The 24,715-nt window shown below is 37.5% G+C and overlaps 1 long non-coding RNA gene across 1 annotated transcript; it reads left to right on the forward strand.

Moving 5' to 3' along the window:
• The first annotated feature begins 12,597 nt into the window (after positions 1-12,597).
• On the forward strand, positions 12,598-18,867 carry LOC121906295. Its single transcript, XR_006098584.1, has 3 exons — positions 12,598-12,885; positions 16,718-16,798; positions 18,743-18,867. It is a non-coding gene; the product is annotated as an uncharacterized LOC121906295 (long non-coding RNA).
• Positions 18,868-24,715: the final 5,848 nt, after the last annotated feature.

Consider the following 24,715-nt stretch of genomic DNA (forward strand, 5'->3'; position numbering starts at 1 on the left):
ACAACACTAACAAACATAATTTACAGACCTTCGTAGTTGGAAGTCGACTTTAATGAACAGATTAATGAAAAATAAATATGTAATTAATAATCTTAGCATACTGTCATATTAGCTTTTAAACCACAATTACCACAAAATATAAATATTGAGAATATGAACAGGCACTTTAATCACCTATTAAACTGTTTAATCGCTTTCATTTGTTTTATTCAGATTAATAAAAGTTAAGTTCAACAAAAACAAACGTAGCTAACTTGTTATTTTGGTGATAACTCAGCCAGCTTGGAGTAGAGCAGATGGTATGATATCAGGTAGCCATCTCAGTCCCTCATGCCTTCAAAATCACATTGGAAACTGAGAGCGAACTGCAGCAATGAAACACTGAGTATTTGTAGTGTCACAGTTTGTTCCCACCTTCTCTCTTCACGCTGTCAAAATGTCTTCCTCACGCCTTCTCTCTTTAAGCCCAGCCAACACTCCAGAGGTACAATGTTGGCTCTCTGTACTTCTCTCTTTTTCTTTTTTTTTACCCTCAGGTAGCCGCTGTAAGATGCACAATGTGTGTCTCCGCTAACACTGCAAAACATGCAGTTTGGGAAATCATAAGACACGACAGAGAAAAAGAGAAGGAGGGGACGAAGGAAAGAGGGACGGAGTGTTTTGCGAAAGTAAGCATGTGATGGAAAAGTACAAGCGAAAGAGTGAGGGAAGGAAGAAGAAGTTAGGAACAAATGAGGGATGAGTGAAAGAGAGAGAGTGAGCGAGACCACTGCTTGGGGTGGAGGAAACACTTCTTTATTTATTTATTTTTACACAAAGCCAGAATGTAAGTAAGTAAAGCAGCCAGCTGGGCCTCAGTCTCTCAGCAGTGTGTCGGAGCCTGTCACCGCCACTGCCACCGAGACAGCTACAAGTTTACAACAGCTGCCGACTAATGTTTGATCAGTGATAAAATATGCGGGGGTGACAACACCATGCTGTCCATGCATTTGTGGGGGCCTTGCACATTAAAAATTCAGTGCCTGGCAAGTATAGAGGGCCCTGATGGTCTCAGTGCTGCTGCCGCTCCCTGCCCGTTCTCCCTCCCCAAACGTATACCCAGGGATGGAGACAACTTCACAAGATGTCAGAAACCATCTCTGTTTTGTGTTCACCGGATGAGCTTTCCTCCGAGTAAACCCGCCCTCACGTCAGCTTTTGTACTGGAGGACCACCACTGAGACCTTCGAGGCAGAGAGGAAGAATTCAGTGGAAATGAAGGGAAGAACCAGACAACACTGACAGTGGACAAATAGAGCAGATGTGGATGACATGTAGGTCATGTAGGTGTCATAGACACAGTAAGCACTGCAGAAAAAAGACCACTGAAGAAAAAAGCACCGAGGAAAACAACTTTTTTTTTCATATTTTCTGACGGTTTCTTGGTTCAAATGGTTCGATCAGATCACCTTTTTTTTCATGTGATTTTTCAAGTATGACAAAAAGTTAAGTTAAGTAAAAGTTTTACGTCCAGCTGACTTCTTTTTTCATTCCATAACAAGAAAAACGCAACAGAAGATATAACATTAAGGTCACAAAATAGAAAGTTTTCTTGTGATTGCAAGAAAACAAAATATGAAACATCCCGTCCTCTCTGGCTTTCTGTACACCTTTAATAAAAGGTTAATCAGACAAACGCTCTGTCATTTAAATGTTAGGAAACTTAACGTCTTTGTTTGACATTGTTCATAAATTATTTAGGAGGTTATTAAGTGAAGCTTGATCATCGACTATGAGGCAATTTTGTCAGTTCTTTTCTGAAGCATTTCCAGTTGTCTGGTTGTCTGTTTGTTCGCGGTGAAGCCAACAACATGGGCATGCCAAGGAGAGTCTCCTGGTAAATGTCAACTGTCAGAGAATTGAGGCCTCCTCATCAATCGCCCTGCCATGAAGCCTTGGGCAATGAAACCCCTCCAAGAAACACCAGAGAGATAGAGAGAGGAGAAGAGAGAGAACACAATGGCACTGAATAACTGAAGGAAGACATGGTCAAAAAAGAGAGAGAGGGAGAGAGAGTGTGAGCGAATCAGATTTCCCTTCCCCTGTGACAAGGTCCTATGACAGTTTTGTTGCTGGCAGTCTGAGCAGTAGGCTATGATTGCCAGAGTGCATTAGAGGCCCTGTGTGTAATTTGACATCTCAATATTGAAATAGTAATGCATCCTCATACTGCATAAATTGGTGCCTAGTAATTGGATTCCAGACATGCAGTACAGGGAACCGAGATGTCCTTGCAAGCTTGATAATGCTGTGTCATGGTAGCTGGAGAGAGAGAATGATGTTAAAGTGAAAAATAAATCTGATGTGGTCTTGAAATGTGGTTATTATTTACCCATCTAAACATACAGTAGCATCCAGTATTTTCTCCTTCTTCAATGCAATATTAGGGATGATTTTTCTTTATTTTCTGGCTGTTTGAACATCAGGTCAGCACTTATACAGTACACTTAGAGCCACATTCAACATGTCACCCCTCCTCTCCTCCATGGACACACACCTATGCAGTGCACACAGCCCAACCTCTGCTCTTTTGTTCCTCCTTGTTCAGTTGCGGCTTCTTGCCCACCTAAATAATTCAGTCCTAGTGAGAATCAGCATATCTTACAGCATACTTAACATGCCAAAAAGAGCAACAGACAAGGAACAGGAGGCCGGGCTTCAATTAGGTCTTTTGTAACAGACAATAGGGCGACAAACTCATTTTGTTACAATGCCTGCTGTTTTGTGAGCCATCAATTTTGTGCCTGGCTATTTCCTCTGCCCTCTCTCCCCTCCTCTTGTGTTTTTTTTTTTTTTGTTGTTGTTTCACTAATGCTGTTGACGTCTGTGCCCACTCCCTTTCCCTGCCTCATTTTATCGTTACACCATGAGCCTCAGGTATCAGGTGTTTGTGTGTGCGTGTGTTTGTATGTATGTGTGTGCGTCCTGGGTTTTATGTTACCTTGGATCAAGTGACGGTGGAGCCTCGAAAAGCGCCGGCTATTCTTCAGGGTCGCTGAGATACTGCCGACTAATTGGATGAGGTGTAAGTCAAGCCAACAGGCCTCAGACTTTGATGTGACGCACCGGAGAGAGAGAGAGGGAGAGAGAGAGAGAGAGAGAGAAAGAGAGAGAGAGAGGTGCTGCACTGTTTGTTCCAAACACAAACCCTTTGTACCCACCTCCACCTGTTCACACACATACATGTGCACCATGCAAATGGCTGCGATCCGCTTCGTTTACGGTGGTTCATTAATTTTGCAACCAGTTCTTTGGTTTCCTTATGTTAAGCTACTTGCTTTTCATTTGCTCCACCTTGTTTGTTTGCTGTTTCATTGTATAAGGGGAATGTACAAGATAATTGACCAAAGTTGATTCAGTTTTTCCCTTCACGATAGTACATAAAGAATAAAGATGTTATACAGGAAGTTAAAATACAGAATAATAGCAGTATATTTTCATTATCTTTTTTTCTTAAGCTCAGTGACAATGCACTTTTGAGAAATCCAACAGAATGAAATGGTTCTATGAGATGTGAGAGAGCACTGATATTTAGCATTAAGCAACAAGACAATTTATTTATTTGTTTTTTTTGTTTGTTTGTTTGTTTTTCTTGTTTTTTCTATTTTTAAATGTTTATGTCAATCTGTAAAGTGTAAATGGAGAGCAGATTGGCATTTGGAAGAAGTGATGCAGTGAAGTAAGGTGGTTAGGTGGTTTTTGCCATATTTCATGAGGTTAGCAGTAATATCAGCTTTACAGAGACGTATTCTAACCATCAGTTCTTCATAAATGATAAATATACCATCCCATACAAGTTCTGGAAGTCACAAAAGTTGCAAAATAACTTTGAATAATTGTTGGAGAGGAAAGTGGACCATGGCATCAACACATAACAAGCTACACAAAAAATAGACATATCAGAAAAATGTACTACAGGACATAAAGATTTGTGATTTGTATCTTTTGAAAAAAAATACTGAATTACTGAAGTATTGAAAATACTCAATCAAAATTCTGACGAGTTCTGCTGAGAATCAAAAATGATTGAAACATAGAATACAGTGTGTACAGTTCTATACCCCAGGTGTTGACTTCACTGTACATTGCTAGATACTTATCAATGCAGTCAGATGACCATAAGGTACATATAAACTGAATGCTAAGTATGTCATATTTAGTATGGGCTAAATAAGCAATGGAGTAAAGATTAATCCTGAGCAGAGGTACTCCAGGATTGTTTCTACTGGCAGTACAACTTAGACCAAATGTCATATGTTGTCCAAAGTTTTTGAACACAGAAGTTTTTTGTGGTGGGAACAATGGAAGGGGACTGTGGTTTCATCAGCTTACCATAGAGTGTCCACTCTGGAGTTGCCTTTAGCTTGTCAAGGCTGAGCTCAACAACAGAGCCAGCCTTTATCACCAATTTGTTAATCCTGTCATAGTGCTGCCTTTTTAAAATGTCACTGCAAAGGACAGCGTACAGGCAGCAACAGATTACATGCAGGGAGTAGTCTGTTAAATGTGCTGAAAGACTCCAGCAGTGCATTTGTGATGTGATATAATCAGATACTTAAAAGGAGGAGCTTGTCACCAACTCTCACTTCTTCTGGCCTAAAGAGTTAGAAAAAAAAGAGTGAAAAAGAAATGGGGTGGAGGGGGAGGGAAAGGGGTTGAAGTTACAGCAACAGCTGGTGTATCCCGGGATGCCAGCCAGGATGTTGACTCTCTCTTTCACTTCCCATCTGCTTTCATATTCCTGCAATCCCTTGTCTGCACTCCCTCCTACTCTCTGCCCTTACCTACTGTAAATTTCTATGTCCTGACCTGCCTCTGCCTTATGCTTAATGTTTGTCTTTCCCTTTTATTTCCTTTACAGTGTTAGTAAAGGATTCCCCATTAACAGCTAGGACATAGTCAGTGAAAGCCATCATCTGTGGAAGCCACCGGGGCCCACTCCCTCACACAGTGCAATCAATTTCTGTTATGAATGAAGAGCATCCAGAAACAAACATCAATGATAGACAAACAATGGCATACAGGTTAGCTTCACTTAAATGACCTTTTAAAGAGGATTTTCATTTCCCATTCATCATACAGTGGTAGTGGAGGAAAATAGAAAGGGAGAGGCAGAATGTATTCAGGCACAGATCAGAATTACATGCCTTAGCCACAACATATAGGATTTGCCTATTATCATATGACTCAAACGGCAGCTGTTATGGTGTGCAACAATCACAGATGTTAACCTTTCAAAAAAGTCTGAGAAATTACTACAGGTTTACCCACAAAAAGCAAGGTTAGCAGCTGCACCCGGAAACATACACCACATATAGACAGAGGATTTTGTGTGTGTGTGTGTGTGTGTATGTGTGTTATACACCTTAATGCCACATTGTTGCCTCCCTTTAAAATGTCACGACAGGACATGCCATATTGAATGTAATTATGATATGAAAACATTGTAGTCCCTAATGTTGTGCGCTCCGTTCACCATGTTCAATTGTCTGTGCTTTGGTGGTGTTTTCAAATGGTAAAATCAAAGAGAGGCCATTGTACATCGCAGAGTAGACTGACATGTCCCACATTGTTAAAATAATCCTTTTAAAATGTGTGAAATAATTTAGTTCCCATAATCCCTAAAATCCCCAGTAAGTATTACAGGGTGAGAAATGGATGGAAAATGACTATTTACACAAGAAAAGAAAGAATCATTAAGGGTATTTCATTGCAAGGGTAATTTGACATGCAATGTGCAGTAAAATGCTTAAATGGTTAAAAAAAAAAAAGAAGAAGAAGAAGAAAAAAAGTCAGCTCCAGAGGCCTCTCATCTGCTTCTAACTAACTCATCCTGCCACCCTGCATTGTTAGAAGTGCTACTTGCCCTCTCTCTATTCACAGTGGGCTTTAATCTCAAGCGGGTAGCACAATCATTGGAGTGGCTGTACAACTGTGGGGACTTTTTGATTCGGAGTGCTGTTTATTAGCTTGAAGCATCTGGGCAAGGATCTTGTGATTAATTGGGGTGAGCCGCCCCCGATATAACAAGGTCAGCCCTCGCCAAGCCTTCTCCACTCTTTCCATTTACATCAATTAGAACTAAGAGGGAGAGCTGAGCCCAGAGCCCAGACACGCACGCACACACACACACACACACACACACACACACACACACACACACACAAGAGAGAAAGGACACACAATGTGTGTGTGTAAAAGAGAATGTGAGAAAAAGAATTATGCAGAGAATGTGTGAGAGAGAACGAATTCATACATGTTGCTCCAGTCAATCTTAGTTTAAATATAGCTCACAGTGGCCTATACTTAATTTAATGCAAATGAGACTTTTTGCTATGTTTCTGTGCTGCTTTAGCCATTTTACTACTACCCCTGTACAACGTCAGCCAATTAGTAGGCCAGCATGTCACAGTGAGAAGAGAAAAGGATGGAGGGAAGTGATAAATCTAATAACAATTTAGAAGACAGTGTCATGTGTGGAAAAAAGCAGCAAAGAGCAAATTTATGTGATTTTGTGCATGATTTTAGTGCTTTTTGCCACATTTCATGTTTTTTTTTTTCTTTTCTTGTGATGTGTTCTGTCTTCTTTGTTTTTATATTGCATTTAACGTTTTATGTTGGTGGTGGAGGGGGTTGATTCTACTAACGCATAATGTAAGCTGCTGTCTGCAGGCCAACACTTTTTAGAATATGTTGCAAATTGGGAGTGTCAAACCATCCTCTGGCTTTGTCTCTTGGTCCCTGATTAACTTTATATTCGTTAGTGAATTATATTAGTGATTATAGGCTCATCAACTCGGGATCCCCTTCTGTGCCAGTGGCAGCCCACCCACACATTGAGACATTATGAATGTTATTAGAGAGGCACACTCTGTCTGAAAGCTATCCAAATACAGCATGTACAGTAGAGGGCGTTTTCTATTACTTCAGACAGAGGGCGGCCTTGTGTCAGCTACCTCTCATTCTCACTCTCTCTCTCTCTCTCTCTCTCTCTCTCTCTCTCACCAGTGATATGAGGGATGTGAGGGAACACTGGAGATCAGAGACATATAGTGAGAGATGGCCTCTGTTTCTGTAAGGAAAGGACCATTAAATAGCTTATGACCAAATGTTCTTTATTATCGTTTTACACTGTTACACTATTGAAGTTTCCACCAATAAGCAGTGGGAACAGACACATTTGTCTGTTTGTTTGTACAATATGAGTACTGTAGTTGTTGTGTTCAAAGGGTGCTTGGAGAGTTACAATTTGTCCAGTCAAATAAATTACCTTTTTTTGTATCTGTTTTTTTTTTTTTTTTTTTTTGTATTTTGATTTAGAATCATTTCCAGCAAAAGAAATCCAACTCATTTTGTCTCATTTTGTACTGATGTAAATCTGGACTACTTACTAACACACTGTCAGAAGTTGTTTTAGTTTTCTAGAGTTTTTTTTTTTTTTAACTTACCTAATTTGTCATGTAAAACATCTTGAGTATCTAGAAAAGCACTCTATACGTAAAATGTATTACTTTTAGAAGTCGTGATTTCTGATGTGAGCTGGTTCATATTCTTGTATACCCATGACAAGGCTTCAGTAGCCACAGTAACAGTGTTTTAAAACAGATGGGACAATCTCTCCACGACTGCCACAGTAAGCTCTGATTGGTCATAATCTGTATGGGCAAAAAAAAAAAAGGAGGAAAAACAATAGAACAGGAAAAGAGGAGGAGGAAAAAAAGATGGCTGACCACAACGTTTTCTCCGCCATCAGATAAGGAGACAATACGTGGATGAACACATGTTTTCGACTGTAGATTATGACGGAGCACTGTTATTTCCTGTACGAATACACTTTCAATTTCCTGCCCGGCACTTTAGTTTTATTACATTGATAACACGATACCATCGCCCGTAGCCATGGGGACGAACCAACGGTGCTTACAATAGAGGAGAGTGATAAGAGAAATGATGTGAAAGACAGAATAAAAGAAAGAGGATAGGATAGAGCTGAGAACAATCAGTCCCTGACAGAAGTCTGGTTGCAGCCAGCAGGACATTCATAATTACTATTATTTCGCTATTAGTTACAAAGGACTATTTTATAAGGAACACCATTCTCCCAATTATGTTTCTTGAGCCCTTTTCAAGGCATTTAGATTAGGTTTCTTTGTGGACTCTATTCAGTGCAATTGTGTGTACCAAGTCACATCTATGTGGTAATTTGATGGAGAATGTGAATTGGATTTCCACTTTAAAGTCTTGATTGTCCATCATAACAAAATCTGTGTTTGGCAAAGACAGTATTGATGACATGGATTTTGTTCTTCACATGTTCAAGAAAAAGGAAAAACTGATATATCTTCATGTGTGCATGTCCTTGTGTTCGTAAGCGTGAGTGAGAAAAAGCGTGTGTAAATGCTTATTTACGTGCACGATTGTGTATGTGTGCACAGATACAAGCACGCATCTGTGTGTGTTTTTTCTCACCGTCCTCTCCTCTGTCCTTGTATCTCCTCAGGCTTCAGTCAATGACCCCTTGTTTCCACAAAGGTCCACAAACTGATTTCCTAGCAGCGCTGCAAATTTCCAGCCAGGTCCTGATCCCCACTTAGACCAATTGGAGTCAATTTGTTATTGCAAATATAAATTTGGTAACTTGTGAGCCAGGCAGGGGAGGCCACTGGCAAAGGCCAATGCTATTTTCACTTCTGACCCCTCATTGAGACAAGCCTTTGTTAGCTTAGGCATTCAGCTGCCAATCACAGCAGAGTTTTTCATTAAATTCACTTGAGAAACTCCCCAGGTCCCAACTGGGCAGCTACCACAAGAATTCATGGGATGGGGGATTCTTCTTGAAATAACTAGGGAGGAAATGCTGACCTGGTTCTCACTGCTAGGTTTAAATATGTCTATAAGCAGCAGGGGGAAATGTACTACTACCAACTACTATTTAAATTCAGTGGTTCAGATAAGATATGATTAAAGACAGAGAGTGAAAGTTTGCACATTTCATGAACTATACAGTATTTTACTGGGTTTGTCACTAGGGAGGATGAATCATGAAATAAGATTTAATAATTTGTTTGAAAATGTCTTCAACGTTACTATGAAAACACGTTCTAATATTTCTGTATCGGCCGTTACTGAGTATTTGTTGAAAGTCTTACTTACAGTCTTATCGAGGCTCCACAATGTACAATCACATGTCATTTTGTAATTAAAAGACATGGAGTGTTTGAATGTGTGTGTGTGAGTGTATATGTGCACAAGTGTAAGGGAGAAGGGACAGGAGTGGGCACTAGAAGTGTGAGGACTTACTTGACTCTTTGGCCTGAGGCAGCACACACATAGAGAAACACACACACTCTTTAGGACCAGTCTGATTCCCCCTGAAGCGGTTGACATTTCCCCCAGAAGGATAATTGAGGAATAACATTTGCGTTACAATTTAACATGACCCCTGCCTTTGGAAGCCCTTTCATATTACCCAGCTGAAGATGGCTGCTGACACCCACTTAGGCAGGGGGGATGATGTGCGTGTGTGTGTATCTAAGTCCACCTTTGTGTCTGTTTCCATATACTGTATGTTCACCTGCTTGTGTGTGTGTGTGTGTTTGCATGCTTATGTTCCTTTGCATGTAGGTATATTTAAATGTGTATGTGTGGTTCTGTGTGTGTGTGTGTCAATAGCCAGCCAACATATGGGAAGTGGATGGATGGCTTCAAGCACAGTGATAGGGTATTGTTGATGTTGGAGGAAAGAAAGGGAAAAGAGCTTATTATTACAATGGCAGAGTCAATGTCAAGAGGAGCTGCACTGACCTTTTCAAGTCTTTGCCTAGCAACTAAAAAATGTATCAAGGCGGGGGATGGTGTGCGTATGTGCGTGTGTATGTGTTTGTGTCCACATGGCAGTGTGCACATTTGTATGTGTGTCCAAGACTCAGAGGTAGTGACATGAAGCAGCCGCTAAAAGCTAAGGTTAATGGATTGACTGTTACCTGTTCTCAAGGCTTAACATTGGCCCATACACAAGGGGAATCATCAGTGTTTCTGCTGAAAGGCTAAATTAACAGAGCTGTGGCTTGTTTGTTTTAGGAATTTTGGAGGGTTTATCTCAGTCAAGGATACAAGGTCGAGACACAGTCTTTAATCACTGTACCTCACAGTGATAGCTTTATCCTGAGGTGGTGGGTGGTGCTTTCACTTTATGCTGTGTACACAGTGGCCATAATCCCATGAAACATTTATGCTATGAAAGAGACATCAGTTACACCTCATTGTGTGTTAAAGCTAAAATCTATAACTTGAAAAATATTCAAAAGTCAGAACATCTAGTATTGCATTTAGAAGTTGTGGTAACAACTTTACAATAAGGGTACATTAATTAACATTAGTTAATGCATGTAATAAGCATTAACTAACAGTTAATTAACAGTTAACTAATGTGTAATCATTTAGTAATGGTGTTCATGTTAATTGAGGTATTAATTTATACAATATTTAATAGTTTATGGGTGTGATATTAACATTAGTTAATGCAATAATACACTTTAAATAGCAGTTAATTAATACAATAATAAGCATTAAGTAACTGTTAACAAATGTCACTTGTTAACATTTATTAAGGGTTTACATGTTAATTAAGGTACTAACTAATATTAGTAAATGGTTGATAAATATGTTAATTAACATGTATGTCATGGAGCTCACAGCTAAGCCATTACATTGAGAGAAAACTGTTTTTATAAATGTTTATTTAAGAATTATGATTGTCCATTTACTTGTCCATCCTCCAACTTATGACTTATGATTTTTGGTAACAGGTTGAGCGCAGTGGACACGCTCCATGGTCTTCATGTGGAGGTTTGCTTTTTCCTTTATCTCATGTAGACGTTCCTTAAATTATAGCCTAACCTATACATCATTTTGCACGTTATACTTTATAAGCGTTACTTAATACTACATAATACATAATTGGCCATTAATGAATGCTCTTTATGACCTTTATTGTAAAGTTGAAATCATGTAAACAACACTTCATAAATGTGTAAGAGTGCTGAAAAATACATTACTTAACCATAATTAACCATGTATTAATGCTCTGTGTGACCCTTGTAAATTTGAAACACACATCACACAGCTATTAAACATTAGTGAAACATTTCCAACTGGAAATCAATTCATCATGACAACTATCTGTTATCAACATGATTGATTCCGCATTTAAAAAGAAGATTTGATGCTAAATGTTCAAAGAAATTGCAACTATTTTGCTTAGAAAATTCAACAATTTTAGCATCCTTTGAAACGAATAACCAAAATGTGATTTATCAATTTCACTGTTCTATGAAAATAACGACAAAAACATTATTTAAAATGCCACTTGCATGCCTTTTTGAAAACTAAATTTTCAACTAAAATTAAGAGCCTCCAAGAGGAGTTAATGGTAGAAAAACGTGTTTTAGAGTGGAGGAGATCTCTAAAAATGGGATCATAGATTTTACCATATCTGTTCTTCAACATTACTAACTAAGACATTACAATTTAAAGAGTAAGTAAATAAATTGAAAGAAATTGTACTGTAAAAGAAAGTGATGTTTAATCCCATGATATTACAAAGTCCTTACCACATGCTTTCATCAAAATGGATAGTTTCCTTTCCCATGCAATATAGACAAACTTGTACTATATATTCCATAGTGTTACTAAATAAAACATGACATTTTATTGAAAAGGTACGTTGAAACAGGAGAACTGTTAAAGAAAGTAACACTTAATGACATGGTAGTTACACTGTACAAAAAAAAGTCCGCTTGATATGTAAGGATCATAAAATAAACGTTATAATACAATGTAACTATATGTACCAACACAAAGCTTAAATTGTCATTTCCATGTTAAAATATAATTATTATGCACTTAATAGAAATTGGGTTCAAAGAGACAACTCCCTACTGTAGCACTTGTATTCAACTTAGGCTATGATACTACTTTGTTTACCTGAACTCTGAGGAGTCAATATAAGATTGAGTGGTTAATGAAACAGTTTGCATGTTTATTACAATGCATTCAACATTTCTCTTACAGTTTACAAAAAAAAACCATAAAGAGCTCTTGTAACCAAAAATAAAATGAAATAAAATAAAATAAAATTTCCTTAGTCTCTCTCTTTTTTTTTTTTTTTGCTTAAATGTCTCTCTATCTGGGTGTTTATGTTTTATCATCTTTTATCTACAGATTAGTTTCAAATGAGATTTCATCCACTCCCTCAATTTCACAACCCTATAGTCTAGGGATTTTTTCTTATAATTTTATAGTATTCCACCAAAACATTTCAGTGATGATTTAATTAAGAACTATTTTGAATTTTCAATTGAAAGTTGAATTTACCAGAAGGATTGTGATTAGCAAAATAATTTAAATTATTTACTACTTGTACATTATATGTGTGGCAGCAAGCAACATGTCTTTTGAATAGGGTTTGGCGGGACATTCAGGGTGACAGCGACATTCATGTTATACAGTAAACAAGCCAGGTCAGCCCTCCGAGTTAATGCATGCTAACGAATGAAATGTGCAACATTTTTTGCTGACACTAGATATCAAACAAAAGCCAGAGACTATATCGTATTAAGTTGCTGTGAGGTGTAAATTCACTACTTCTAAGCAGAAGGCAGAATATACCGTCATCTCGGAACCTGACAAGCCCCGGCAAGGCCTCTCTTCTCCGGGCAGGTCTCCTGCTCCAGCTTCCTTGTCTGACTCACCTAGGTTAGCGGCTGTCTCCTCGGCCTAACCCTGGGTGTGCAGCGCTATCTCCTTCTTTTTGCCATTTTGTGGTGGGTGGCAACCAGCATTAAGGTACATTCCTGCCTCCTACTATGTTTGAGTGTGAACCCGAGTTATCTAGCCCAACAAACAAACACAGTGAACCAGCAACTTTCTCCAGCGCATGTAGGAAATTCATTTTTCCCTACCGGCCAAAGTGGTGGGTGGTCTCCATAATTTACTCACCAAAGACTATATTTACCCATATTTGTGGAATGGCAAGTGTTAATTTTGGACCCTGGTTGTATTCATGATAATATGTTGAATGTAGTTATGCTAGGCTAATTTCTGTAAAAGCTATTCTGCTTTGTTGGATCCTGTTTAAAGGGATTATAATTTTATGCTATATGAGATACATGGGAAATGTATTTAATTTATATGAGCAATTCATTGCTTTAGTGATAAAATATGAAGTTAATTTTTGGTGGAATACTATAAAATCATAAGAAAAATCCCTAGACAATAGGGTTGTTGGGATGAGTTTTGAGGAAGTGGATGAGCTCTCATTTGACAGCAGGCTGTATGATGATTTATCTGATTTATTCTGGACTGTATATGCTAATGACACTGGATTTGTAGCTTGGAGTTAAAGGACCAGTGTGTAGGATTTTGTGGCATCCAGCGGTGAGGTTGCAGATTACAACCAACTGAATACCCCTCTCTCACCCTTCCCTTCCAAGTGAGTGGGAGAACCTAAGGTGGCTGTGAAAAAAAAAGTCCTCTCTAGAGCCAGTGTTTGGTTTGTCAATTCTGGGCTACTGTGGAAACATGGCAGTGGCCGGCTCCATGGAAGAGGACACACTCCCTATGTAGATATAAAGGGCTCATTCTAATGTCACAAAAACACAGCAATTCTCATTTTCAGGTCATTACACACTAATTAAAACATACTTATGAATGTTATATTTGATTTCTCCCAATAGATCCCCCTATATCTTACACACTGGCCCTATAACTCTTTGCTGGAACTCTTTGCCAGTCCCAGTGGTGAAACATTCTGAGGGAAACCTGGAAGTGGTGTAGCCAGCTGCTTCAGATTCTATTTTGCAGGATTGACACAATGGATTTGGAGAAAATTGCCAGATAAGGAATGATCATCACACACCAATTTATCCTTATTTATCCATAAATGTCTCTCCGGATAGAGAAACATCTAAGGGGAAAAAAAGAGAGACAGTAAGGGCATTTTATTTTATTTTATTTTGATTTTGGTTACAAGAGCTCTTTTCATTGTTTTTTTTTCTTTTTTAATTTTCGTAAACTGTAAGAGAAATGTTGACTGCACTGTAATAAACCTGCCAATTGATTTGTTAACCGCTCAATCTTTTCATTTACTCCTCAGAGCCCAGGTAAACAAAGTAGTATCATAGCCTAAGTTGAATACAAGTGTTACAGTAGGGAGGTGTCTCTTTAAACCCAGTTTCTATTAAGTGTATAATAGTTATATATCTACATGGTGAAAACAATTCAAGCTTTGTGTTGGTAAATATAGCTACATTGTATTATCACGTTTATTTTATGATCCTTACATCACAAGCACACTTGTTTTAGTAAAATGTAACTACCATGTCATTAAGCATTACTTCCTTTGACAGTTCTCCTGTTTCAATGCACTTATTCAATGAAATGTCATGTTTTAGTTAGTAACACTATGGAACATATAGTACAAGTTTGTCTATATTGCATAAGAAAGGAAACTATCCATTTTGATGAATATGGTAAGGACTTTGTAATACCCTGGGATTAAACAGTTTCAGTTTACTTACTCTGTGAATTGTAATGTCTTACTTACTAACGTTGAAGAACAGATATGGTAAAATCTATGGTCCCCATTTTTAGAGATCCCCTCGACTCAAAAACATGTTTTTTATGGTTAACTCCTCTTGGAGGCTCTTCAATTTTAGTTGAACATTTAATTTTCAAAATAACATGCAAGGGTCTGTGAGAAAAACATTTTTGTCGTTATTTTCATAGAACAGTGAAATTGTTAAATCACTTTTTCGTTATTCCTGTCAAAGAATGCTAAAATTGTTAAATTTTCTAACTAAAATAATTGCATTTTCTTTTAACATATAGCATTAAGTCTTTATCTTTTTAAATGTGGAATCAATCATGTTGATAGCAGATGGTTGTCATGATGAATTGATTTCCAGTTGGAAATGTTTCACTAATGTTTAGTAGCCATGTGATGTGTGTTTCAAATTTACAAGGGTCACAAAGAGCATTAATACATGGTTAATTATGGTTAAGTAATGCTTATTCAGTATTTTTATGCATTTATGAAGTGTTACTTAATGGATACATGTTTTCAATTTTAAAATAAGGGTCCCAAAGAGCATTCATTAATGCCAATTATGTTTAAGTAATGCTTATACAGTATAACATGCAAAATAATTTATAGGTAAGGTTATAAGTTAAGGAACGTCTACTTGAAGACCATAGAGCATGTCTACTGATCTCAACCTTTGCCAAAAGTAAGTCATAAGTTGGAGGATGGACAAGTAAATGGACAATCATTATTCTTAAATAAGAATTTATAAAAACAGTTTTCTCTTAATGTAATGGCTTAGCTGTGAACTCCACGACATACATGTTAATTAACATCTTTATCAACCATTTATTTATATTAGTTAGTACCTTAATTAACATGTAAACTCTTAATAATTGAGATTTGTTAACAGTTATGTAATGCTTACTATTGTTTTAATTAACTGTTAGTTAATAATTATTACTCTATTAACTAATTTTAATAGCATCTTTATAAACTATTAAATAATGTATAAATGAATAGCTCATTTAACATGACACCATTGGTAAATGATTACTAGACACATTAGTTAACTGTTAATTAACTGTTAGTTAATGCTTATTACTGCATTAACTAATGTCAATTAATGTACCCTTATTGTAAAGTGTTACCAAAGTTGTTAAATGTATTATAAAATAAACAGGTAACATGAGCCATCAATCAGTCAGTTGGTCCACCAATGTGGTCCAGACTGAAATATCTCAACAACTACAAGATGGATTGCCGTGGAATTTGGTACAGACATTCATGGTCCCCAGAGGATAAATTCTACTGACTTTGGTGACCTAGTGTATTTGTTAGAGAAGTTAAACCAAATTAATATCAGTTGGCATAACAATTCAGTAAGATTCCACATCACTCCAGGCAATTGTACAAATCTCATACCAAACCACATTCTCAAATGAGTCATATAATTACTGTAACCAACACAACTGCCATGTGAATCATCGTCTGAACATATCAGTGTGTTGCAACAGCGGGTTGCAATTTATCTAGTTTATCTGACAGCCCAAATGATTAGATGTAGGTAAACGGACATCTCATCTCTAGTTTAGGCAAGAGTGGAGAAACAGAACAACATGTATGTGGCAGTGGCTCTTACATGTATATGTCCACCGTCAGCACCAGTGTTATATTCTGCGTATTGACCATTTTTGGAAAATTATGTACAGCAATACTGATTTTGCTATTGAAGTCTGAACATTTACTTCTGAGTGCTGCAGTACTGAAGGTTGCATTATAAAGTAGCCCTTCTATATTGACTACATCTTTATTCTACAATGCTATTCCCATTCCTCTTCATCAGAGCAGCCAGGCACACCGTTTCACACCAGCTCGCACCATACCAACTGACTTCCACTGATAAATGAGAGGATTAGTGACTGGTACACTTTATTAAAAAGTAATAACAATTTTTGTTGGCACCCTTCACATGGTAAGGAGTGCCATGAATCACAGGATATTGGCTGTCTGTATCTGATGAATGCATCGTTTACCAGCCGAGGAGTTATTTAGTAGCTGCTATTAATTTAAATCACATTTATCTCCCCCCTGTAGCTCGGGATGGGGGAAACACAAGCTCTGCAGTGGAAGGAAAGCGGAAAGCAAAGAATTAGACTTCACAGAATGGATATCAAGGTATTATATCAAGGTAATTTCCTTCAGTATGTCTAAAATGATAATTAGGGATTTTGATACCACTGTTTGATAGTGCTGCTATCACAGAAATCAGCATTAATGCCTGACACTTCAACAATGAGTAGCTGCAATTCTTTTGGCTGCTCAGCAAAATTATAGTTCCTAAACTGGCTTTTTCCAAATCTCTTGCACATAAACTGTATTTATTTCATGATAGTATTATGAAACATTCTGTCAACCCCAAGTAAAATTCATTATGATCATTCATCATTTCAGACTGACAATTTGAATTAGGGTGACCTTTCTGTCAATTCTGGCTCTTTTCTGAAGTGAGTCTGCTAGCTAGTGCTCTGTCTGAGTGCTTATCATTGTTAGAGTCAGTATGCACCAATGCAAACCACACTGTTTTAGACTGACTGACAACTCCATCTTTGCAACTCCAAAGATAGAAAGCGTGTTTCCCTTACACATATTGTGCTACTAATTGGTGATATTTTTGAATAATCTTACAACTCATAAAAGTCTAATAAGCTGAATTACAGCACAGAGTATCTCATGTCTGGAAGATACAGTTTCTGTCTATCTTTGATATCCCTCACCCACACGACCATGTCATGAAACGTTGGTGGTCCCTCATTTCCTTTTTCCTCTAAAAGGCTTTTGAAGGCTATCCAAACATAAAATGGGGGGCTCATGTAAACATATAACAGCCTTAGCCAGACATATAATCAATTATTCAATACAATAACAGTGTTTCAAGACTGAATAATTTGCCCATGGCTATGCATTTGGAACTGTGAAGCAGGCACACCTGAGCAGGAGTTTATTACACTTTTTTAACGTCCCTGCTGCATGTTGGTATTCTTCTGCTCCAGAATGCTTCTGAAAAGACTTGAGCATTATCTAAAAAAAACCTCTTTACTATAAGGAGTTAGTGATGATCTGTATTGATTGTGCACTATAAAACCAGCTGTTTACTAATCACATGCAGGCCCTGCTTTATCTTATGGCATGTGCCTTTGAGTTTTCTTAGGATTTTGGTTCTCTTTACCACAACTCAGTTCAAGTTGTGATAAACCTAATTGCTTGCACCTTCACTGACTGAGTGCTTATAGAATATTCCTTGAACAATAAATTAGTTCCCTATACTGGTTTGTACAAAAGAACATTTGAGGAAAGTTGACATTTACAGCTCTGATAATAAAGCAATATAGTCAGTGATGTGTGGGTGTAAAACTGAAATGAAGTTGACTTTTAGAGAAAATGACTTCTGGATGACTTTTAAGCTTAGGGGCCACAACCCAAATTACCAGCTCCCTCATAAACCAGCCCAGGCTAATATTTACCATAAGTCTGGTCTTAAACTTAATTAAATAGGCAGATAGCAGCATTTAGGATGGAAATGTGTGCACCCATAGCCTAAGTATATACTTCATCATGTTTGCTTAACCTTCCTGTGGACTCCAAAGGTGCGTCTGGTAATTGAAACATAACAGAATTAGGTTACAAATGTCTAACAGAGCACTGTGTGTACAGTAGAAGCCCATACACCACTGAGCTTAGCACATGTTTTCATTTAATTAGTTTTTCATTTGGCCCTGAATGCCTTGTGTCAATACAGGCAAACAAGTTGGTGTAGGGGATTTTCTGTGTGCATGAGTTATGCCCAAATATATGTGCTCATTTTTGATTTTCTGCTCACCTCATTTGGCAAAATATTGACAAGCAAGATATTCATGAATGCTAAACTGGTGCCACGATTGCTTCAAACGCTGGCTACTATGTTAACTAAGAAATCAAAAGCTATTTTTTAAATTCATCATCTAGTTTTATTTATTGATTGGAAATGCCCAAACATATCTTTAATCTGTTGCCTTCTTGTCCGTATGATCTTGACAGTTAAACATTGTTTTGATTTTTTTTCCCCTCTGTCTTCCCACACAGACACCTGAGTAAGTGTGTCAAAAGTGAAGCTCAAAGGAGTATGAAATGCTAAAAGCTAAGGTATGGCTGGCTGCAAAGTGCTATTGATCTTTTTTTATCTTTGGTGTTAAAGAGGAATGCATATCCCCTGTCAACTTCTTTCAACTTCAACTTCACACACGCACAGCTCACTTCCCTGAACAGAGGCTTCACAAAAACACTTTCAGTTATTGACATTTGTTGTCAAAACCGTCAAAGCTTCATGCTTCAATTTTTATTGTTCTTAAATCTTCACAGTATGATGACGAAGAATAAAAAAGTTGATTGACAATTGACTGCATTACCTAAAGGATATTTACAGAACGCCTGCATATTTTTGTGCTTGTATTATTGAAGTTAAGTGTTCTGTACGTTTCTGCATGCCTGATTCCACACTCTCATACTATATGTGTATTTGTATATTTGATTTTGTGTGATTAGGTATGTCATATCATGTCCAGCAGAATCGTACAAATCCAGTAAGCCAAAGAAATAAAAAGTGTGGGGATAAAGAGTAAAGGTTACCTTATTTTTACTGTAACTTTGTAAAAGTTGACTTTTTGATACTGTGGGAGGGTTTTGTGGTACACTGGTGATATGTATCTCTATTCTCACTGCACTGTCACTCTGTCCGGATGATTAATGTAAAAGAGTTTGACAGAATTCCAGGCCTCATGTCCCTCCTGGGCGACGAGTGATAATCTGCCTGCTCCAGGCAGCTCTCGAGCAGGCAGGGAAGCTACGTAAGGCCTCCTGTCCCAGGTGAAGAGCCCCGGGGGTTTGGGTGTTGAGCCTGGAGGCTGCCCAGGTGTTCACAGTTATTACTGACTGCCTGTCCCAGCTGGGGAGAGAACAGCATGAATATCAGTGAATGTAATGTTTGTGTTCACTGTCAGGTTGTGTTCTCCGTCTGTCAGGTTTGTCTGACTGACTTTCTGCCTCCCTTTCCAATCCTTTCTGACCTTTCACATGCACACAGACAGACACTTTGTTTTAGAATAATGTTTAACATGACATTTTCATAACTTTGACTGCTGTGAAGCATCACTGGCATTGTTTTCTGCTTGATCTTCTCGTCTTTTTACACCCTTTAAAAACCCTTTGAGCGCTTTCTATGTAAATCATATATCCATTGTGAGGCAACAAAATACTAGCATTTGTTACAAAAATCACTCACCTCTCTTGGATTAACCGACTTCAAGTATCAACCTAGCTTTAAATTGATATTGAACACAGTGCTACTGTATCTGCACTGTGAAGGAATGAAAGCTGGCATGGAGGCAGCATAATTTCTAGGGCACAAAGCCGACACTAGATGGCTGCAGATAATGGAGAAAAGGAGCTAATGATACACACATACTGTAGGCAGGGTGACAGAGAGAGAGGAGGGAGGAGGTGGGGATGTGCGAGAAGAGGGTGAATACAGCAAGGGGAGACTGGAGAGATTAAAAGAGAATGAAAGGGAGAAAGACCAAGAGCAAAGAATGAGACTGTTGCTATTCAAATATAATTTTTATATGCATTTATATATTAATATTAGCCTTGATCTATTCACATCTGTTAGCATGTTTAAATGAAAATATACAGCAGATCATGACTGTGCCTCATGTATGGACATGCATAGATACTGTTTTACCTATCCTAATGACAAGTGGGTGATATGTCTAAATTTGGACCTTAATTGGGCCAAAAACAGATTTGTATCACATGAAGTATATAGGAACATGTCAAATGATATGATTTGATGACGCTTTGTGATTTATTCTACCATTTTTTTGTCCATTAAATTAGTTATAACATGTACATAATTACTGAAAACAATTTTCCTTTGAAGGAGATACTGTAAACATAATAGCACCTGCTCTTATACAGCATTAAATTCTTTCGAACTGTATTTAATGCCAAAACAAAACACTTACAGAACACAATAAAGCAGCAGATGTAAAAACCCACCTGTAAGCAGCAGCGATATTTCAAATGAAAATATAGTAATGGTTCTGGGCGAAAATGGGTGGTATACATCTCTTTGTCTATGGAAAGATTAAGCTATTTCACAATCAATAGAGCAGTCAGAATACATTTTTATTGGGCGCATTACACCGCAAATGAATTGTGGAGCTTGGTAAAAGCCAATTGGAAAGGTGATGGAATATCTGTGAGCGTCTGTCTGACAATTGGTTATATTTCCAGAACATGTAGATTAATGGTGTTCACAGCGTGCCACATCTTGGGCATTCATTACACACACAGACACACACACACACACATGCTTGCACATCATTTTCCTCCATTCAACACCCAAAGAAGGCTGTAGAGAGAGGGATAACAAGAGTCATTGATTATCTCTAAAAGGCAAGAGGAGGATCATAATCTCACAAGTGGGGGAAATCTTGAATGTAGTTTAAATATGTTCTCAGCGCTTCTGAAATATTTATCACTTTTGAAATGCAATTGGTGCATTTGCTTGGAGTTTATAGCATTTTCTTTTACTGCCGCTGAGGGAATAAATGGGAAAAGGGGGAAATATAAAGGATACGTCTTTATCAGGATTGGCTCAGACAGGCTTATTAGGGACTGCTATAGTATGTACAGTAGTGGATACTCTTGTCTAAGGCGCAGATCACAGCATGAACATCAGTGGAAAGATTGGTCTTATAAACTGTGGGGTATAAGTAATGTAATACATTTCCATGGCTTTGGGACTTCCATTTTATTTATGCTTTGTGATTTCAGAGGAACTATCTCCATTATTGAGATAAAGAGGCTGGTTAAAGTATAGGTGCGCTTTACAAAAACCATGCACTGTTTCTCTATCCTTCACACATGAGAAATGAGAAGAAAGTCGCCAGGCAATCAGCCAACACAAGTCATTGCAGCTTATTATTTAGATTGATTGTGTATGAACTCTGGTCTGCTAATAGCAATTCTACTGAAAAGCTAAGTGTAGTCAAACATCATAAATATGTATTTAAGTGGTATATCACATCAACTATTAAAACAATCATGAACTCTACATGGAAATGAATAGATACTTAAGTGTGATTTTCTGATTTATACCGCTTCTTAAAACTGATGTAAACATGTTTCTCTCTGAGTTTCAAATCAAACACTATCAATATGTGCAACCAGTACCTTCAATCATAACACAAGCACGATGTTTGGAAAGCTGTGATTGAAATTATCCAGCCAGATGAGTGGAGCTGTAGAGAATGAAGGAGGAAACTTATTTTAGACATATGGTCACACCTCGGTAGTGAATATTTTGCTTCCTTTTGTAAATAAGAAACTGATGCCTATGATGGAAGTGGAGTAACAAATTTAAAAGTAGGCGAGCTTAAAAATAAATCATCTTTCTTTCCACAAGACTGTGTGATGAATTGTGAGGGACTTTAGCTTAGATATTGGGGTTCAGGGCATCTCTACACATCTCTACACATACACACAGTCGTGCACAAACAGATCAATTTGCTCAAACACACATATGCACACTCAGGTTGATATATATTTGTGAGGGTTATCGCAGGGTTTGATACCAGTCCAATTTTCTTCAATGACAACTATAGTACAGAAATAATACAGAATTGACAGTCAAGTGTTTTCCTGATCTTACTCCCACTAGAGAAAAAGTTGAATACACACATACACACACACAATTACTAGCTGGTGTCTTGTTTAGTCCAACCACCTGGAATGAATAAGGAAATATACCCCTGAAAGGTTCTGTTCATCTTTTTCTGTCAGTCTCTCAATGCCATTCCTCATTTCTCTCGCTATACATTATATATACAGTTTCTTCCTCCCATAACATGTTCAATGTGCTAATTGGATTTGATGTGTACCATAATGCTAAAGACCCTTAAAGAGAAATCTTTATTCTCGACAGCTTAAATGTCTCATTTCCAAATGCTGCTATGCAGTATACACCACCTCAATTTGAGGGATTTAAAGCAATCATATTCCAGTGAATCCATTTCAGTAGGAATTTGGGTTTACATCTCATTATCATTTTCAAGCACACAGGTGATAGGCTTCTATTTCAACTCTGTGACAGCAAATATATATATTCCAATACAATATCTAATCTATTAGCTACTGTAGAGCAATAAACAGGGATAAATGCATCTTTAAAGTTCCCTTAACGTTCTTTAACATTTTATTGGCTTGGAGCTGTAAATCACCTCTTTTATTTTCCTTTTAACACTGTATGGATGCCAACTTCCTACAGAACAAACTTTTCTCTAGTCAGTGTTTGAATATCACAGTAGAGGATGTACAAAATTACATTGGCTGACACACACACGCTTTTTGAGGGCAGCTTCACAATCTACATACAATAGCTCTCCATGAGTTAAATTAGACTCTCCCTGAATGGGAATTTGATTCTTAATTCAGAACTTCAGAGGCATGTTCATTACATCGGCAAACAACATCTAACAATGAGTGATCTGACATCGACAGGCTTTGTTGTTACAAAAATGCAAATACTCACAATGCAGGATGGGTGCAAATACAAAGACAACACACATTCTTCCTATCAGTTCAAATTAAGGAAAAGGCAAAGAAAAGTGGTTCCATCGGGACGTGTTATCCTCTTCGCTGAGTTTATCTGGGCAAAGAAATGATTGGAGTAGCTGCTTTTAGACCGAAATAAACAGAATTATAAAGAGATTGTGATAAAATTGTATTTGGGTGATACAACAATGCATCATTAAGCTTCAAAAACAATGATTTTTGTGGTTAATTACTGTAGTTGACTCTCTATAAATTGTTTTAGCAATATTGAGGGTTTCTCCCAAACAAATCTACATTCTAGTGATGCTGTTGTTCAGCTGCAGCATGAACTGTAGCAGCCACAAAGAAGTAAAGTCTTCCTGTGACTTAAGACATGTTTTTGTTTTACTTACATTAACTTATGTGCCACAAGCTACATACAGTATTTACAAGTCTCGAGGATGGTGGAAAAGCCTTTACTTATGAATACACCATCAATATTTTACTGATTAGTCATGAAATATTCAAAAAAACAATGTTGATGAGTTCAGTGCATGGTTATATGTAATATAGTTTTGTATATTATATATGTTATTGTAGGAATATTGATGTAACTTCACTGTCTACATTTTGCTGAGTATCCGTGATAACAAGAAAAAACACCTCCAAACATCAAAACAGTCCCACAGTATATACAGTCTTACAAAAGATACTTAACAATTACGTGTTATTATTTTTTACATGTTTAAAGTTGTGTTTACTGTAGGAGGGCTAATTTCCAAGTTTCAACTGTCTTCAAAAGTTACTTTCATCAGTGAGACACAGAACATTTTGTATTTGTTTTGTATTCAGGCAGAAATAATACTACTGGGAACAATGTATTTATCTCCTGATGTTGGAAGCAGGGCTCCTCTAGGGCTGGCCTGGGGCCTGAGTGCCAAAGAACAGGACAGGAAGTCCCTTGTTACAATGCTGGTAGCATATTCAGGGGGCAAACAAGCCACAGAAGAATCGTTATTTGTGGATGTAGCAGAACTTTTCCTAGTATTTGTGACTTTTTTATTGTTGGGACATTAGAGTTGGTTAGATAGTATTTTCTGAAAATATGTTGATTAATTCCATTCATCAAGTTGTAGTAAATTCTGTATTATTCAAATGAAATGTGGGATGGGTGAATCTAGGTGCACATTTTACCTCTCACTATATAAATATTACTTAGTACAAATTAAATATCAAAGCCAACAGCAATGTTTTAATCACATGAGACCATGGTATAGGTTTACCAAACAATCACATTATGCATTTTTTTTTTTTTCAGTCATGTGATCATTTTTTAATGGCTCCTACAGGAGCACACATACCTTTCCTACTTCACACTTGGCTGCCTAGAGAGATAGGCAAACTGTGTTAATTCATCATCATGGGACTCTGATCATGCCCTGCAGCAGTAATATAGTATGCATA

This window comes from Thunnus maccoyii, chromosome 10 (genome assembly GCF_910596095.1).
Source record: "Thunnus maccoyii chromosome 10, fThuMac1.1, whole genome shotgun sequence".
In the NCBI taxonomy this organism is placed as follows: domain Eukaryota; kingdom Metazoa; phylum Chordata; class Actinopteri; order Scombriformes; family Scombridae; genus Thunnus; species Thunnus maccoyii.